This window comes from Manis javanica, chromosome 2, assembly GCF_040802235.1.
Source record: "Manis javanica isolate MJ-LG chromosome 2, MJ_LKY, whole genome shotgun sequence".
Lineage (NCBI taxonomy): Eukaryota > Metazoa > Chordata > Mammalia > Pholidota > Manidae > Manis > Manis javanica.
The window spans coordinates 128,256,143-128,273,075 of record NC_133157.1 but is presented as its reverse complement, the minus strand read 5'-3'; the positions used below and the strand labels follow the sequence as shown (position 1 = coordinate 128,273,075).

General features: G+C 40.1%; 1 long non-coding RNA gene across 1 annotated transcript; it reads right to left on the bottom strand.

Annotated features, from left to right (window-relative positions):
• Positions 1-1,444: 1,444 nt before the first annotated feature.
• Positions 1,445-14,947, bottom strand: LOC118968908 (uncharacterized). The gene is made up of 2 exons (XR_005056783.2): positions 14,673-14,947; positions 1,445-1,858 (listed from the first exon to the last, which is right to left on the bottom strand). It is a non-coding gene; the product is annotated as an uncharacterized lncRNA (long non-coding RNA).
• Positions 14,948-16,933: the final 1,986 nt, after the last annotated feature.

Genomic DNA, 16,933 nt, shown 5'->3' with positions numbered 1-16,933 from the left:
TCTGCTCTTGCTGCTCTGCAGCCTGTCCCCGGCAGGGCAACCAGGTGACCCTCTTACTGCCTGGTCACATGTGCCACTCCTCTGCCCCAGACCTCAGGGCTCCCTTCTTACAGAGGACCATCCTCAGCCCCACTCCCCAGCCACCTCTTTGACTCATGTCCCCATCTTGCTCCCTAATGTGTCAGACAAGCCTCAGCTCAGGACATTTGCACAAGACCTCCTTCAGGTCGACCTGAACATCTATTTCTCAGTGGCTATCTCCTGATCTCTCTATTTAAAATCACAGCCCCTCAGGCCCCATCCGCCAATCCACACCATCTCTGTCCTGCCTTTCTAGAACACTAGAACATGAGCTCCAAGGGAACAGAGTAGTTTTTCCATTTTCTATCATATCCCCAACCACCTGACACAAAGTTGTCATCCAAAGGGTATTTGTCATATGGATGAACTAATGAAAAGCAGCTAATCACAGTATGCTTACATACATATGAAACACATTCACTTATTTATGACAGAGAATTGAACTGCTATAGATTCAATTTGTTCTTTTATATCCTAAGAAGCAGGTAAGACATTTGCAAGCAAACACAAGGAGCCAATTCTTTAAATGGATTATCTTCCTTCAGAAAATTGGAATCAAATTGCCACAGTTAGAATCAGTAATAAGCCAGTGAACATATTTACTCGTTGATAATTAGTCATGCTGAGTCAAGGAATCACTGTTTTTTGAAGAGGGTGCTGTATTTGTTTTCTATTGCTGCTGTAACAATTTACCATAAACTTAGCAGCTTAAAACAAAACAAATTTATTCTCTCACAGTTTGTAGGCCAGGAGTTGCGGCTGACTCAGCTGGTTCTTTGCTGCAGGTCTCACAAGGCTGAACTCAGGGTGGTGGCTGCTTGGGCTGCTTGGGAGGCTGGCTCCACTTCTGCCACGTTGCTGGCCTTCAGCCAGAGAAAGTTCTCTGCTGCTGAGAGCTTGTTTGGCCAGACTGGGCCCACCAGACCATCCAGGACCTCTCCCCAAATTTAAAGCCTGCTGTCTTGGTTACATCCTGGGAGTTAGGGAATGGACATCCTTGGGAGGGGCAGTTCCACCTAAAATAGGCACACACTCATACTTTAGAAATAGTTTCAGAAAAATATTCCCTCCTAGAATTAAAGGTTCTTTTACCCAGAAAAGTGACTGTCAGTGAAGGAAGGATCTTAACACGACGGTTGCTGCTGAGACTGGCATGCTTCTAGGTTTGCATCAGGCTACAGGTCTGGGTGAGAGAGACAGAGGCAGACTCATGGCTTCTTCCACTAGATACCACGTTGTACCCAAATCCCCTTGACTTTGCATATTCATGGTTTTGATGGAGTCGAAATCTATCCCGAAAGACCAGTTCCTGAGAGCCCAGTTTATGTTAAAGAAGCCATTAGGTGACTGATTAATCAGAAAGTCAATTAATCATTTTTTTAATACGCTCATTCACAAATTTATGAAAACCTTTTTGGCGTCAGGAACTATTTCAAGATATTTCTTACATTCTGGCAGGGGAAGAGATTGCAATCAAGCAAACAATGGAACAGGGTCATGTCAGGTGATGATAAATGCTGCAAAGAAGAGACCAGAGGGAGATGTGATCGAGGTATAAAGTGCTGGGGTGATGTGGGAAAGCCTGGGAAGGTGGGGCACTTCTGGAGACCGGCATAAGGAGTAAGTGGGCATTTGGATGCCTAGGAAGGAGGCATGGAGCAGCAGAGTCTTCCAGGTGGAGAGAACAGCAAGCTCTCACTGAGGATACTCAGGTTGAGATTTTCAGTATCAACACTGGCAGAGTAAAATAGTGCTGGTTCCTCCTCTCAGAAGCAGCCTGAAAACAACAATGAAAACAGCAGCAACAATGAAACCTTAACCACATCTAAACCATAGCATAAATAGCAAAAAATTATGAAATACAGCCCACTTCTGGGTGTTTACTCAAAGAAGTACCTGTACTTCTTGGTATTAATCCAAAGAAAACAAAGATAGCAATTTGAAAAGACATATGCATCTTTATGTTTACCACCACATTATCTACGATAGCCAAGACATGGAAGCAACCAAAGTGTCCATCAATAGGTGGATGGATAAAGAAGAGGTGGTACATAGGCACAATGGACTATTACTCAGCCATAAAGAAGGAACGAAATCTTGTCATTGTGACAACACAGATGGATCCAGAGGGTATTATGCTAAATGAAATAGGTCAGGCAGAGAAAGACAAATACTAGCTAATTTTACTTATATGTGGAATCTGAAAAGCAAAACAAATGAACAAACAACTACAGAAATAGACTTGAAAATGTAGAGAACAAAAATTGGTATTGCCAGAGGAGTGTAGGTGGGTATAGGTAGATTGGGCAAAATCGGTGAGAGGGAGACAAAGAGGTACCAATTTTCAATTATAAAACAAACTAGTTGCAAGGATGAAAAATATGGTATAGAGAAAATAGTCAATAATATTATGATAACTCTGTATGGTGCCAGATCATAACTACATTTCTTATGGTAAACATTTTCTAATGTATGTAATTATTGAATCACTATGTTGTACACCTGAAACTAATATTGTATGTCAACTACACTACACTAAAAAAACAAATAATAATCCATAGTATTTGGAGAAGGACTGTCAAAGGCAGTAGGCAGACAGGATGCCTGTAAGTGTGGACTTGCACATGCAGAACTAATGTCTACAGAACGGACTCACATAGGGGACTTGTATGGTGTGGATCATTCCTACTAGTCTGGAGCATGGCTTTGGTGCTGCTGCCACAAAAGCCTGCTGCATATAACTTGTCCAGGGCAAAGTTGTTCAACATTATGCTGAATGGAAGAAGCCAAATGCAGAAGAGTATATACCATGTGGCTCCACTTAACCTGAACTCCTAAAGCAGGCAACTCTTTTCTCTATGGTGATAGAAATCAGATCATGGTTTCCTGGGGTAGGGGCTTGGGAATGGAGTTTGACTACACAGAGACCCAGGAGACCTTTCTGGAGAGATGTAAATGCTCTCTCTTGATTGGGTGACGGTTATATGATATACATTTGGCAAAAGTCCTTGATTTGCACTGTTAAAATGTATGAACTGTACTGAACATAAATGATTCCTGAATACATTTGTTAAAAATAATAAAATAAACTAAATAATTAAAATATTATACCCATTCTTGAATAGAATATAAACTAGGATACATTATCCCAACATATTTCAGGAGACTAATGAAAGTTCTTATTCTTAAAAATTTTCATTAACGCAAATCTATTCTCATAACCTAAGTTTAAGTTCATAATACAGTATTGTTAACTACAGGCACAGTGTTGTCCAGAAGATCATCTTGTATAACTGACACTTTATACCTGTTGAATAGCAACTCCCTGTTTCCCCCTTCTCTGGCCCCCAGTCCCTGGGAACCACCTTACTGTTCATTTCTCTAAATTCAACTATTTTAGACCCCTGTTAGTGGAATTATGCAGTATTTGTCTTTCTGTGTCTGGCTTATTTCACTTAGCATGACGTCCTCCAATTTCATCCATGTTGTCACATGACAAGATCTTCCTTTTTCAAGGCTGAATAATATTCCATTGTGTGTACATACTACTGTTCTTTATTAATTCATCTGTCAAATTTAAGAAGGACCTACAGAATATTACAGTCCAATCTTACCCATAAATACAGATGTGACTTATGAGCAAAACTATTCCAGTAATATTTAAAAACTATAATCCATCATTACCTATTGAGTTTATCTTAAAGTGCAAGATTAATTTAACATTAGAACAATGTAAATCACCACAATAATGGATTAAAAGAGAAAAACTGCCCTCATTTTATGAAATGTAGTAGAACAATTGATGCAACTTGCCTTCCTCCATGATGAAATTCTTAGCTTAGTTATAGAAGAGTATTCTTTAATCTGATAAAGATTATCTAAAATAACCTAGAAACGAGTTAATGACCAAACACTGAAAACTTTCCCCTTTAAATCAGGAACAAGGCAAAAATGTTTGCTTTCACCATATTTCAACATTATACTGGAAGTTCTGGCCAGGAGAGTAAGATGAAGAAAGAAAGAAATGTATATAGATTGGAAAGGGAAAAATCATTTATTATGATGTGTAGATGAGATAGATGATTATGTACTTAGAAAACTAAGTTTAGAAGGTTTAGAAAGTTTAGGTTATTGCATACAAAACTAATATATACAAATTAATAGATTTTATTATAGCAATAAGTAAGTTATAGCTAAAAAGTAGTTGTTAAAATAATAGGATAGATGGGGCAGAGACTGAAAATTATTTGCTGCAGATTTATTGTGGTATAATTGACAAATAAATTGTAATATATTTAGAGTGTAGAACCTGATGATTTGGTACACATATACACTGTGAAATGATTCCATAATCAAGTTAATTAACATATCCATCACTTGCATGGTAACCTTTTGTTTTGGGGGCTTTTTTGGTGAGAATGTTTAAGATCTAGTCTCTTAGCAGATTTCAAGTGTACAATACCAAGTGCATTATTAACCATAGGCCCTCTGCTGAGCATTACATCCTCAGAACTTATTCATCTTATAACTGAAAGTTTGTATGTTTCAACCAACCTCTGCCCCACATTCCCCAGCCCCTGGCAACCAATTTTCTGATGTCTCTTCCTATGAGTTTGACTTTGGTCTTTCAGACTCCACATGTAAGTGAGATCATGCAGTATTTGTCTTCCTGTGTCTCAGTTATTTCACTTAGCATAATGCCCTCCATTTTTATTCATGTTGTTACAAATAACAGGGTTTCCTTCTTTTCTAAAGCTGAATAATATTCCATTTTGTATACATACCATGTCTTCCTAATCCGTGCATCCATTGACAAACACTTAGGTTGTTCCTGTACCTTGGCTACTGTGAATAATGCTGCAATGAACATGGGAGCACAGATAAATATCTCTTCGAGTTTGTTTCCTTTGGATATATTGTCAGAGTAGAATTGCTAGATCATATAGTAGTTCTATTTTTAATTTTTGAGGAACCTTTATATTGTTTTCCATACTAGCTGCACCAATTTACATTCCCACCAGCTGTAGATGACGGTTCCCTTTTCTCCATATACTCACCAGCTTTTGTTATCAGTTCAATCTTTGGTTCATTATCTTTAAAAAGCAAGACAAATTGCTCTTTCTCATTGTCATTAACCATACCAGTAACTTATCTGGGTGTGTACTTTTCCAAATACCATCTAAATGTTGGGGAGGATTGAGTAGGGAAGAAAACCCACCTGCTTACAAGACAAAAATAAAATGTAAATGCTAAAGACCCAAGGGCAAAAGTCAAAACAATGATAGAAAATAGAAAATTCTAAATGACAAAAGAAAGGCTCATTATTTTTAGAGCAGCTCTTCAGGGAAAGGTGGAACGTGGAGGTAAGGAAAAGGGCTAGATGGTCAGAGCAGCAGGAAGGATGTTCCAGTCTGAGGATGGTTCGAGCAAACGTGCAGCACGGGAATGTTCATGGCATGGTCAAGAAATAATTAAAATAATTAGCTAGCTAGTTTAGGGGAGAAGATATTTATGGAAATAAAAGGAGATACGTTTGGGAAGATAGGTTGGGACTAGACTGTAAAGGGAGATGAAGATCAGAATAAGAACTCCTTAAGCAGTAGGCTCCTCTTGACTATTTGTGGATTCAAACTGCTACCAACAATGCTTGAGCCTTTTGGATCAAGAGTAGTTAAGAATGCCTCTTGGGCCACAGAGGAAAACAAAAAAAGAGCACAATCTGTTCTTGAACTACACAACTGCTTACCCAAATCTTGGGAAGAATAAAAAGCGGATGTGAGAACTTTAAACAATACTTGAAAGCAGGGGAGACAAAGGCAATTGTTTGAGTCTGAAGCTTCCAGCCTGGATACCAGTGGTTTTTCTGAACAAAGTCACTCTGTTTTCCAGAAATGATTACCTCTAGATTCTACGATTTAGAAGATGCTTCTAAAATGTTTACAAAGCATTAAAGGCATAGCCATTTCATGTATCACAGAGTTGAAATGATAAAAATCAGGCAGGGAAAGATGGAGCAAGAAAAACACTTTAAGATCTGCGGTGGGAGGATGGACTCAAATACCTACCTCTTTTTAATTTCATTTTACTATTTCTTCCTTTTTACTTAATGTTTTTAATTCTATAAAAATAATTCATCTGCTCAACAAATATTCATCAACTGTGTACTGTGTGCCATGGGAAGGCTATCAGAATACAGTCTGGGAGTCAAAGCTTACCCAAATCCACACCATTCTTCAGGCCATGGGATTTTGGCAAATTGTGTATTCCTTCTGACCCTCAGTTTTCTTTTTACGTAAAATGAGAGACATACTAGACTACCTCATAGTCTATTATAAGAATTATGTCTATAAAACACCTATAGTAAGTGGCCAATTATATGAAGCTTAACATTTTTAAAGTTTCATTTTCCATATTAAAAAATTGAAGGACTTACTTTTGTACAATAAGGCATCAGCTAATTTCCTAGTATAATTTCAGCAATTGTGATAGGCTCTGCCTGTAGAAATAACTTTGGTTAGAATTTAAATTTAAATAGGAAACAAATTCTAATTCATTTCATTTAGGGTCAGCCAAGTCAATTTCCACAGATTTGATTTCTCCACTTCCCCTCTGACTCCAACAGAAAATAACAAACAAAATTATTTGTTTTGCATGTTTTTCCTCAAATCATTTGGGATGTCTGTTTTCTACTCAACCACTTAAAAATTCCCTCAGCAATGTGAACTATACAGTAACTTTTATCTTGGTCTTCCCATTCTGCTTTGTTTAATTCTTCAAGATTCAGTTATTTAAGCTTTTAGGAAATGATCATTATGATTTTATTATATCAGCAACCCAGCCTAAAAGTAGCCCTCAACTAATCATTGGAAAAAAGCATTTTAATACTTAATTAGATTTCCTTAGGCAAAGATTATACAATTGATAAAAATTCCAGAAATTAGCAAACTCCCTAATACTCATTAATAAGCATGTTGTCTTTGATGGTATTGTAGTAATGTTTCTGTTGAATAAAAAGCTTTGTGCATGTGGAAAAGATACAGTGACTTTTTTTTTAACCTATAAAAAAATAACAAAAAAGCACCTCAGAAACATTATAGCCTTAGTTTCAAGAGCTGTTTTTCTCTGAAAATGAAAGAAAATCAACAATATTTACCCATGGTTGACATGCCTCCATCATTAGAAAGGAGGACAAAAGGTACCTAGCAAACTGTGATTTCAATCACTAGCTTGAGGCATCTGACAAAAATGCCTTGATCTTATAGTGTCTTCTTTCAAGGATGCTGTGAAAGCAAGTATTTTCCTCACAAAAGACAAAACCAGTCACTGTTCAAAACCCACATGGCTAAGTTGAAAATATCAGCAACATATGTGAATTCTCTGCACATGCATCAGCAGGAACAGGAGGTAGTTCTAAGAACCAAATAAGCAAAGTCAGTGACTCTACTGAAAACTCCTTTATGTAGGATGGACTGTGGAGGGGGTGTGATCAGAAAATAGAGTTTGCAGTTTTCTTTCCAAATGTAATGCCAATAATTGTGCTTACTGCTTTCACCACCTAGGTCAGACTGTCCCCTTTTCCCTGCCACCCATGTGCTACTCCACCTGGAGAGGATGTCTCCACATTTTCCCAGCACATGGATTTGTGCAGCTTCTTCTCTTTGTACATGCTGTTAGTGCTTCCTGGAGTGACTTGGACTTCTTTCCCCAGAGAAAGCTACCTCATTCTTCCAGATCCTGTCCACGGGATTGTCTCCCCTTGGAAAGCTTTATGGACTCCTAGAGGCCCGTTATAAAACAACTAGTCATTTACCTTGTGTTATGGGCTCAGTTGCCCTCCTAAAATTAATAGGTTGCTGACCTAACCCCCCAGGACCTCAGAATCTGTCTGTACTTGGAGCCAGAGCACCTCCTGAGTTCCTCTTTTCCTTTTGGGAGTAGGCCTGTCCATGGGCATCATGTTGGACAGACTGCCCTGTTGGTAGAGGTTGGCCTTGTCCACTGACACAGCTCTTAGGTGTATAAATCCTCCCCTTTCTGGAGTTTACTTAGCACACTCATTGGACTATCATACTAAGCTTAGTATTCTGACTTCTCATTATTAGGAATAGAGAGATTTGTTCTCCAATTGCCACTTCTTTCTCTACCTTGTTCAGAACTCAGATGAGGAAAGGCAGTAATTATCACACCACCTTAAGGCTCCAACAGCAGAATCCTGGGCACAGTGAGCTGAGGGCTTATATACCAGGAGTAGCCACAATAGCGTCTCTAGTCCTGAAAGATAATGTGTGTGTATTGTTCCTGGCTGCATATCCAAGCTTGAGTCCATGGCCTTCCTGGAAATTCTGTGTGCTAAAAAATATCCTTCAATAAATGTCTTCTCTGCTTAAATCAGCCATGATTAGTTTTTTAAGTAAGAGACAATACACTACAATTCAGATGATATGGTAATTTAGAATTCCAAAAATATGGTCACTGTAGCTAGAACAGATGAATGATGAGTTGAATCGATTCTAGAAAAAAGTCATGGAGTATTTCAGGGGAAAAAGACAGAGCTAAACAGTAGTCAAGTATCATGTCTTAGGGAGAGAGTGCCTTAGTATTAATAGAAGTATTCCAGAACTCTTGAGAAACATTATGTTCCTAAGAAATGGGTATAGCAATTACATTCATTGTGGCAGAGTTCTATGAATCCTTTCCCAAAACTCTTGAGGCACATACTTCAGAATACAGATCTTTTTCACTTTTTGTTTCAGGAAGCTATTATGGGCATATCCTGTATATTGTACTCTACCCCTAGTGAAGTCTGGGGCAAAGATCCAAAGTTGAATATTCACAATAAGTGAAATAAAGATTACAAACAGACTGTTTACTAAGTGAAGTTTGGCATCAAACTTACAAAAAATACTTAGTTTCCTGAGGTTTTTTGATTTTTGGAATTGAGATTAAGGAATTATAGCTCTGAACTAAATCTAACCTCACCTCTGCTCACTAAGGAAATAGGCCTTGATTGCCCTTCCCAGGAAACTTTCCCACTGGTGAGGGAGTGAGGCAACCAGCTAATGACAGGAATCCAGTGGTCTTGGCAGCAATGTTTCCCAGAGTAGGTTTATATCCTTGAAATTTATCTTGACCTTAATAAATAAATATTTATCCAACTGTCCACCTGACACCTCCAGTGTACATTAAGGCCTCTCAGTGTAGCATGGCCAGAGCAGAGGCCTGAACCACATCCCACAGTCTTCTCCATTACAGCAAAGGGGTCTTGCCATTTATCCAGGTGTATAAGCAAAACCTGTAAGACTCACCCTTGGTCCTCCCTTTCACTCACCCCTGCATCAAATTCATGCATGTGAGGATCTGAGTCAAGCCTGAAAAATCTTTCTCTTCCCATTAATTTAATCTTCCCACTCCATTCCTGTCTTCATTGTGTCCCCTGAAAATCCAGTGGGGAAAGTGAAGGTGAGCTGCATGGCTGAGAAGTGGAGAGGGCCTGGGAGAATAGTGGGCAGGGCTCTAAACTATCAAAGGTGTGCAGATCCCACTAACCTGTGCTTCATGCCCTGAACAAGTAAAGCAATCTGGAATGAGAAGGCTAGAGGCATCACACTTCCTGACTGCAAAGTATATTACAAAGTTAGAGTAATCAAAACAGTATGGTACTGGCCTAAAAATAGACACAGAGACCAATAGGATAGACTAAAGAGCCCAGGGGAAAAAACAAACATAATAGTCCATTTATTTTCAATGCAGGCACAAAGAATGCACAACAAGAAAGGATAGTCTCTTCAATAAATGGTGCTGGAAAAACTGAATATCCACATGCAAAAGAATGAAATAGGATCCTTATCTTACATTGTACACAACAATCAATTCAAAATGGATTAAAGAGCTAATGTAAGACCTGACACCATAAAACTCCTAGAAGAAAACATAAGGGGTAAGCACCTTGATATTTGTCTTGGGAATGATTTTTTGGATTTGCCACCAAAGGCAAAGGCTACAATGTAAAAAATAAACAAGTGGGACCACATCAAACAAAAAGATTTCTGCATAGGAAAGGAAATCATCAACAAAATAAAAAGGTGACCTATAGAATGGGAGAAAATACTTGCAAGCCATATTTCCAATAAAGAATTAATATCCAAAATATATAAAGAACTCTTACAACTCAGTAGCAAACAACAAACCAAACCCAAACAACCCAATTTAAAAAATGGGCAAAGGATCTTCGTAGACATTTTTCCAAAGAAGACATATAATGTCCAATAGGTATACGAAATGATGTTCAGCATTACTAATCATCAAATCAAAACCAAACTGGAGTATCACCTCACATCTGTTAGGATGTCTACTAACAAAAAGACAAGAGATAACAAAAGCTGGTGAGGATATGGAGAAAAGGGAACCGTCATCTACTGCTGGTGGGAATGTAAATTGGTGCAGGTAGTATGAAAAACAATATAGAGGTTCCTCAAAAATTAGAAATAAAACTACCGTATGATCTAGCAATTCCACTTCGGACAATATATCCAAAGCAAAAGGCTAAATCTTATGTAACGACAACTTCCAGCTGACCAACCACCTGGGGAGTTAGCTACCCAGTTATTGATTAGAGTTTAAATCATTATAAGGAGCAGAAGAAATTAGGAATGGCAACTCTGGCTTAGAGCTGTAACTGCCCTGGAATCCTTCCCTTGTGCCTAAACCCCAATAATTAAGCATGGTGTTTTTTTTCTTAGCTTGAATTTCCCAAAAAAGCAGAACTAGAAATAAGAATTCCTATGGAAATAATTTACTTCAAGAAGTGGGGAGCTGTGGAGAGGGAAAGAGGGTGGGTGCACTGAGTTGGTTACGCTCTGGACAATGGAGGCTTAGCCCAAGGATCATCTGGGGCATAGTGTGGAATGTTCCTCAGAGTTGCTTGTCCAATGCAGAAACGGGGTCTTTAGCCATTGCCTCCTAGCCCAAGGTCAAGGGCTGCCCCAGCAATTTGCACAAGGATGGGTGGCCTGGCTCCTGCAGACATCCCTCACAACAGGAGTGAAGATGCCCTCAGACACAGGACAAGAGATAAACGATGCATTTGAAGTGAGGGCTGTCAGGCCTCACCTGTGTACAGGTGGTTACTGTTGCAATGGCCAGAGCAAAAGCCATGAGACCAGGCAAAGATGATGTCTGCCCTACGTTCTTTCCTATTCATTTCATATATGACCTTGGAATCCTCTCAAGGCAGTGCTCCAGGAAGCTCTTATTAGTTGATGGCATTGGCATATGAAATAAACCAATTTGCTCTCTCTGGAATAGATGATCAAAACCAGTGTGGTAGCAAGTTACTACATGTGCCTATATGAATGTTATTAAACATAGTTGATTAATCTGATATTTTAAAACGTGTGTTTCCTATGTGGGTTCTCACAGGAGTCAGCATTTATTCTGGGAAGATAAACACTGCCCTCCTTACAGGACCAGGAAATGAAGCCAGGCCAAAGAAGGTGGTCCAACTTTAGAGACAGATGTTATCAGCAACTGAAGCTGCTACCTCCAACACTGCTCAGGAGCCCACAGATGCATTCTCAGGAAGGCACTGAATGGTAACATCTGAATGTGTTTAAAGAGTGAATGAGTCACTAAAATATTTAAATTAGTTTACCTAGTCAGTTACAATTTATTTCAAATCACTTAGTCTCAGGAAACTTTTCCCCCCAATGCAACTAATTCCTTGATTATTAAGAGAAATTATGCAGTTGATAAATCCTATCTGTGAAAGATAGCAGAGGCAGATGAATAACAAAATTGATTATTCAGAAGAACATCTGTTCTCCAAACAACTGTTAGGATTAAACAATTGTAGCTTAAATTACCATTGACGAGGTGTTTGACAAAGAATTCCTCTCTGGAGCAGTCTTAGGGTATAACATAAGAACATATGCTAGCAGATTACAAATTAATCAATAGCATAGTACAGAGGATAGAAGCCTTTTTGGAGACAGAGTTACATATTCAGCCACATGTGCTAACCTTGTGACTCTTGGAGAGGGCTCATGTCAGTAACCTAGTGTTTAAGACCCAGAGGAACCATGTGGTTTGTGGCAGGACCTGCTTATTGAGAGAAAGGAGTTGGATTCTCTTCCTTTACTGAATTATCCATACTGGATTTTTACAAATACCCGAATATTCTTCTAGAGCTCATTTGGCTTCTAGACCAAGTAGTTAGGGGGGAAAAGCAAATAATTTCTTACCATGATTTGGGCTTGGGGGCTCAGAGATAGCTTCTTAAATAAGATACACAAACGTCCAATGTACATCCAAGGAAATGAGACCAAACTCATCTTTCTGGTGAGAAAAAATGTGCGTGTGCAGTGGGAACAGCAGGGTTTGGTTGCCCAATGGGGTGTTACAACAGCTGAGGGCCCCATACAGCTATGATTAAGTAGGACCATTCTCTCTTTTTATTGTACAATTCCGAGGTAACTTGATGTAAATCCGGGGGAAGGAAATTCTGGGGCAAAAATACCTCTAAAAACTGAAATCAGTCAAAGGGAGAAACAAAGTTTAAAACCCGCTTATTGCTTACAAAACTGCAGTCCGGCCCATCTCTCTCTCCTTCTCCAGCAGCAACAAGACAGACTCTCCCCTCACCTCTCAGGTACAGATAAGCTCTCTGTTGCCCAGGTAATTACCCATTGATACGAAGATGAACTTCTCTCCACCCCTGAGGAATGAGGCAAATGCACTGAAGCCATACTTCTTTCCACCTCTGAAGCAGATGTACTAAGGTCAGGCGAGATATTCTGGAAATGTTACAATTTTACCCACACTTGATGATTTCAGTGCAGAAAAAACAGGACACAATTTAGAAATGCTTACAGGCAAGTGGAAAAAGGTGTAGAGAAGAAAGAACAGTCTTAGTCACTGGAGAATCTGTGCCAATGTGAACTGCTCGGGGGTTTTCTGGAATCGCTGCTCTTCTATAAATCAAAAGGCTCCGTGTGTTCAATTTGTCAGAAGCACACTCATTCTCAAACTCATTCACATATGTGCTGCTTCCCAGTTTAAATGTTTTACCATTTGATTCACTATTAAATGATTATTCTTCACAAGTTCTCTTAGGGATTAATTGTACAATTCTAGGAGTTAAAGGTAGACATAAATGAAAGTCAAATTTCCTAAGTTGCAATTGCTAATTAATTCGGCATAACTAAGTATTATCATGTGAAGATTGATGGAAACTTCAAAAACCAGACATTTTTTCCTTGCAGCTGTGATCAGTGAGTTTCGAGTAGCAGAGAAAAACACAATTTGCATATGCAAACCAGTATGGCTTGAACAATGTCTTAATTGTTGTTATTTAAATGAGGAGTAATTAATTAGCATTCATATAGCATGCAGGCTTTCAGTTAGTTAATTGTACACATCCAAATTTCAAAATAAAAACAATGTATATTGCCATTTGCCAACTTCAACATAAGCTGAGAATTCTTAAATTGAGAAGCTTGTCAGAGGGAATTCCCCTCTGGTAAGAACCATTCCTCTCACTATTTCTCCCACTATATATATTGAATACAGTAGAGAAATCTTTTTCCTTTTCTTTCTGAGATGAAATGGAGAATTTTAAGAAATAAGGTAAAAGTAACTACGAAGAGAAATCCTAAACACAGAAGATAGCAATGCAACACAACTTAAGAGTTCAGATTTCTGAGCCAAGTAACTTAGAATTCCTCACTTGCAAGACAACTTCCTCTCAGGGCTTGGTCTGACTGCCCCCTAGCTCATTGCCCAGAAGAGATGACTGGCAGTCCCCAACTCCCCAGTACAGTGCAGTTCATGGGGCTCTGGTTGTTGGCACCGCCCCGCTTCCTAAACGGGTCCCTGTGACACTTCGTTAGGAATCCTCAGGGAAGTAGCAACACTTGGGGTTGATTTTCCCCCAGTCTTCCTACAGCAGAGGCTGGAAGGTTAAAAATTGCATCTCTTGGACCTCCCTTGCAGTTAGGCTTTTTAATATGATTTAGGTCTGCTGAGCAGAAACATGCTTGGAATTTGACTTTGAGGTGGGCAATGGACCTCCTTTCTGTATGAATCCTAGCAGAGGCAGAGTGCTTCTGGAACCAGACAGTGCGGAAGCAGCTCTTACCCTTCACTAGCACTGCAGCATAATTTAAACGTTGTTGGGAGAAGCACAGCCCGAAGTTTGTTTCTGCAGCCTTCTTAATGATGTAGGAATGTGTTTAATAGCCTGTGGTAAGAGTCTTTTCTTACTTAACACCAGCTAGCATGCTCTGTTCTCCGAAGCTGAACTTTTACCCTGCTGGTAATTAGTATCAGCATTCCCAAGAAAATGCGGGAATCTGGGATGCTGGTCTTATGTGCTTGGATTTGAAAGCAGCAAGGATAACCTGCCTTCAGAATATGGGCTACCTGTTTTGAACTATGCTAGAAAGCTTAATGAAAAAATAAAAGATGATAAGCTGAGGGTTTAAATTCTATTTTTAAGAAACAGAGAACCAAGGAACTTCCACTGATGCCCTAAAAAACATGTCTTATGTCTTGTAGCCACAGGCTGATGAATCTGAAGATCAGACATAGCCTACCTTTGTGGATTGCTGAATGACAGCAGATGTCCATTTCTGGCTCATGCAGTCTGTTTTGTAAAAATAGGGCAGTGTTGGGACAGAGCAGGTTCGAAAAAGGATGTTAGAACAGATTCAAGGCCAAATGAATCTTCCTCAGCAGCAGAAGCAGAGGAGGACCCCTACCTCACTATGGAAAGCCCTCACCTGCGCCAGGGACCTGGCAGGGTCCTCTCCTCTCCCTGTCTCTTCATTCCTGATCTCTCCATTCGAGACAATGCCAGAGTAAGGCTCCCAGCAGGACTCAGGGGAGAAGTACGAAGTCTAACCTGGGAGGAGTAGGCTCACACATTTAATGAATTGCCAGAGTTTGCTAACTAATACCATCAGAAACCAGGCAAGCCTGGGTAGGAATGGATTCTAAAGGTCATACACGAGAAGAAAAGAACATAATTTTAGATTAGGCTGAATTTATCAACTAAGGGAATTTAGTGGAGATTCTGGATTCAGTGTTTAGCTCAAGTAACTGAGAATGGTTCTCAGCATTTAATGCTCGGCGGGTTGACTGAAATGTGGCCTCGGGAGGTTGCAGCCCACACTAAAAGACTCGGACAGATGCCAGACACACCTTGGCTTAGGCACATGAAGGAATTGAGACTTAAGGACATAGAAATGCCAGAGTGGATTTACCATGTGGGATTAACTCACCGCTTGCATTAATTTCCAATTGCTGCTCTAACAAACTGCCACAAACTTAGTTGTTAAAAGCAACACAAATGTGTTATGTTATGGTTCTAGAAGTCAGAAGTCCCCCAGTTGAGGTGCTGGCAGGGCTGCATTCCTTCTGAGTGCTCTGGGGGGGGGAATCTGTTCCTGCCTTTGCCAGCTCCTAGAAGCCACAGCATTCTTTCGTTCCTGTCTCCTTTCTCTGTCCTAAAGCCAGCTATGCACCTGCAGATCCCCTCCCTCTCTGCTCCCCTCAGTCTGTGTATGCGTCTCCCTGCCCCCACTCCCCACACACGCAGTGTCACTTCTTCTCAGACTCTTCCCCTCCTGCTTCCCTCTGATAAGGACTCTCGTGATTACGGTAAGTCCACTTGGTAATCAGACAATCTTCCCTTATCAATATCCTTAACTTCCATCTTCAGAGTCCCTTTGCAGAGGCTTAGCAGAAACCTCTACTGGGTCCCCTGCATGAATTTCAATGATTTCACCACAATCCACCTGCTAAACGTGCCACATGTTTCCCTCCAACCTATGCAACTTAGGGAAATCAAGTCACACTCTGGGAAACTGAGGCTTGCCAGAGGTCATGTGGGCTCTTACTATGAATGGGGACAAGAATCTGGGTCTCTGATTTGCAGCCTAGTGTTCTTCTGGCAACAATCTACTGTTTACTAAAGGCATGAACAAAGCACAGGAAACGAGACTGCCTGGTCTGCCAATGATAAAACAGACCACAGGTAGCCCCCGGCCCTGTAAAAACCCCAGGTACACGTTTGCCCTGAGAGGAGAGAGGCAAGGAGCCCTTGTGGGTAGTGCATCCTCTGCTTCTCGGCTCACCAGGCTCATGTAATATGTGCAGTACATCTTGAACCAGCGGCTGTCACACTAATAACCAAGGGATTTGGTAAAACACCCTCGGGAATGCCTGAGGCACCTTGAAGGGAGCAGAGCTACAAATACCAGTGTGGATACATTTTACAATATCACGTTGAGAAGACAGAGTAAGTTTAAGTAAATTAAAGATGATACATACAATGTGATAAAACTTAAAATGAACAAGTATAAAACAATGCTATATAGTTTTAAGAATATGTTCATATACGTATAGTTTAAGTATAAAGAAATGCCTACAGTTGATAACCCTCAAATTGAAGGGAGTGCTTCCCTTGGGTGGAAGCTGAGTGGGGAATAGAAGCTTAAAGGGACAAGGTGATAGGACAACAGTGCCTTGAATTCATGGCTGCAAATCCCACTGAGTCTGGCTCTTGCCAGACAGTTTTATTCAGTGCTCCAAGAGCCATTTTTGGTTTAGAGACCAGTAGGGGTGGTAAATCTTGGCCTTGGCCCAGCTATGTCTAGATAAATTGGAAATTTGCCCTGACAGTTTTTCCTCTATTGTGCAAGGCAGGGCCAAGTGATGTCACTGGGACATGCAGATGTCTCTATCCTCTTCTTTGATGAGTGCCAAGAAAAATCTCTGCAATCAAGTGATGCTCCTTCCCCCACCCAGACCCAGCAGTCTGCCATTTTTATACCTGGGGCCCCTGGCCGCATTC